The following is a 3,274-nucleotide window of genomic DNA, read 5'->3' on the forward strand; positions in this document are numbered from 1 at the left end:
TGTTGTTTGGCGGGTCCGGGCTGGGGATTTGAACCCGCCACCTTAGGTGTACGTGGCTGGCGCCTTAGCCGGTTGAGCTATAGGCGCCGAGCCCAAGTTGCTTCTTTCTTACGGCAATTCTCGAGAATTAAATTTAACATTGTGGTGTTCAAAATATTTTTGAATTTTTTTCTCACCGACTCTTTGCTCAGGTCTTTATTCAAAATAAACTGTCCAAGATGATTTGACATTTATGGAATAAACATTAAAAGAGTTTATACAGTAGGCTTCTTTTCTTCTGTGGTAGGTTTCTTTTCTGCTAGCTTCTTTTCAGCTGCTGGTTTCTTGGTAGAGGCAGCCTTTTTTCCTACCAGAGGCTTTTTCTGCTTTTTAACACCAATAGGCTTTTTCCCCTTCTTCATTGCTACAGGCTTCTTGCCTGCAACCCCCTTCTCATCTGACTTGGCCTGTAGTCTTGCAGCTGCCTTATCCACCCGAAGTTCGTGATTCCTGGCCTGGCGAAGAATGGTATTCCAGCACATGGTCTTTGCATATGGGTTTAGCTTCAACGTGATTCTCAGGTTTTTCAGTGGATTCTTCTTCAGGACTCTGCGATGAATCTTTTTGTATGGTGCACGAAGAGCTCTTTGGATCTCTGGGCTTTTCAAGATTCGGCTAAGGTCTGTGTTCATCATCTTATGCACAGGAAGGTTGTAGTTACTCTTAAGGGAAGCAGCTTTACGCCAAGTGCCATACAATTCATCTAACTTCCGGAAAGCACTTTCAGTCCAAATGCAGAAACGTCCCACATGTCCACCAGGAGTAAGTTTCAAAATGTTCAGCTTGCTTACATTAAGCAGAGTAATTCCAGGAATGTTCCTGAAAGCCTTGATGATCCCATTGTCCTCATTACAGACGATGCAGGGTCCCCTGTGCTGGATACGACGACGGTTTCTCATTTTGCCCTTACCAGCCCTCATTCGCTGAGAGGCATAGACCTTTTTGATATCATTCCAGGCCTTAAGTTTCTTAAGAAGTAGAACAGCCTCCTTGGTCTTCTTGTAGCCTTCAACTTTATCTTCAACCACCAACGGAAGTTCAGGAACTTCCTCAATTCGATGATCTTTAGACATGACAAGTGCTGGTAAAGCTGAGGCAGCCAGGGCAGAGCAGATGGCATAACGCTTTTGGGTTGTGTTCACTCTAAGGTGCCAGGCCAGGTTTTTGTTGGTGCAAACATTCGGCCTCCATGACACATGTTTCCAAAAGCACCCTGGCCACAACAGTGAGTCCCACCACCTCGAACTCTGGGAATCCTAGCCATAGCTCTGCCAGTACCCCATGACTCAGCACTGGTCTGATAACCTGATAATTCACTGACAGCATATAGCTATCTGTTGTTTTTACGCAAGTTGGTGTGAACAAAGTTCACAATATCTGGTGGAATGGGAGCCTTGAAGACAGCAGGCAAAGTGACATTTTTGCCAGATAACTACCCCTTTTCAGAGTACACTGTTATCAGTGGATGGGCACAAGCCATGATGAGGAGAGGGAGAAGGCCACACTCCTCTCCACCCAGTGGCTCCCACAGGAAAAGCTATTTTTGTATTTTTTTTTTTTAGACAGAGCCTCAAGCTATCCCCCTGGGTAGAGTGCTGTGGCATCACAGCTTACAGCAACCTCCAACTCCTGGGCCCAAGTGAGTCTCCTGTCTCCGCCTCTCAAGTAGCTGGGACCACAGGTGCCCGCCACAATGCCTGGCTTGGCTATTTTTTTTTTGGTTGCAGCCATCATTGTTGTTTGTCAGGCCCGGGCTGGATTCAAACCCGCCATCTTAGGTGTATGTGGCTGGCGCCTTGGCCACTTAAGCCACAGGTGCTGAGTCTATTTTTGTATTTTTTATATTATTTGGGGTGAACTCCCACAAAAATTAAATGAAATGTTCTCTTTTAATTCCAGAAACTGAGCAAAAAGACTTGCAAGTATTATGCGCTTTTGTTGAGGCCTAAACAACCTGGGAAAACACAGTGGGGGCCTGCAGGCCAGGTGTAAAAACCTCCTACAGGGAACCCCAACTGTGCAGTCAAGTCAGCCTGCCAGATAAGGGTTGAAACGGCCCATCTGTGCAGAGGACATGACTCAAAGGTTGATGTGAATGAAAAGAAAAACTTCATCATAATGATATGAGTAAAACACTCCATCATAACTGCAGGGAGTTAAACCAAACCATAAGAAAATAGTCATTGAGCCTGTTTCTTGGAAATTTAATTGAGAACATAGAAGAAAAAGGTTTTACTCCCCCATTTATCCTGACCTTTAACTTTAATAATAGAAGTCAGATAATGTATAGTTCTTTTAGGTCTTCAGAGAGGAACAGCCTGAGGCTAGCTTAAGATGGCTGTCTTACTTTCCCAGACTTTCTTTAAGCTAAGCTTATGATGGTTATCTCATTTTCCTGGACTGACTTTCTTTTCTATAGTTTAAGATAAGAATAGAGGATGTTAGGATTATTGATCAATGTGGTGTATGTGACTAGCTTCCAATAAAAGGGAGTGGAAAATAAAGACATTTTGCTACATGCCACCTAAGAGTATGTAGTCGTTTCTTGCTTTCATACAATTCTAGGAGTGAGCTTGCACCCGCGGCCAAGCCGTCATCCTCTCCTCGTGTGAAAGAACTTCACCCAACAATATTACTTTTTTTTTTTTTTTTGAGACAGAGGTTCACTCTGTTGTCAAAGCTATGGCATCATCATAGCTCACAACAACCTCAAACTCCTGGGATCAAGTGATCTTCCTGCCTCAGTCTCCCAATTAGTTGGGACTACAGTTGTGTGCCACAATGCCTGGCTAATTTGTCTATTTTTAGTAGAGACAGGGTCACAGTCTTGCTCAGGCTGGTCTTGAACTCCCGAGTCCAAGCAATACTCGTACCTTGGCCTCCCAAGTGCTAGGATTACAGGCACGAACCACCGTGCTCAGCCTTTTTGCATTACTTTTAACCTGGTCTTACATATACAGTGTGTGAAAGATTCAAAAAGTTTGTATGTGTAGAAACTCAAGGAGCAAACAGCAAATGAAAGAATATGATAACTTATGTTCATATTTGAAATTGCTATATCCTTTCAGTAAAATTTCAGGCTATAATAAATGAGTTGGGTACTAATTTGTTGGTACAGGAATTCACAAGTTTTTTCCTTAAAACATCATATTTTGGCTCGGCGCCTGTGGCTCAAGCAGCTAAGGCACCATCCACATACACCTAAGGTGGCAGGTTCGAATCCCCAGCCTGGGCC

General features: G+C 43.9%; 1 pseudogene across 1 annotated transcript; it reads right to left on the reverse strand.

Moving 5' to 3' along the window:
- Window positions 1-228: 228 nt before the first annotated feature.
- On the reverse strand, window positions 229-1,556 carry LOC100948956 (annotated as a pseudogene). The gene has a single exon (XR_001161618.2). The product of XR_001161618.2 is annotated as a 60S ribosomal protein L4-like (transcript).
- Window positions 1,557-3,274: the final 1,718 nt, after the last annotated feature.

This window comes from Otolemur garnettii, unplaced genomic scaffold (assembly GCF_000181295.1).
Source record: "Otolemur garnettii isolate 467f Iridium unplaced genomic scaffold, OtoGar3 scaffold00127, whole genome shotgun sequence".
In the NCBI taxonomy this organism is placed as follows: Eukaryota; Metazoa; Chordata; class Mammalia; order Primates; family Galagidae; genus Otolemur; species Otolemur garnettii.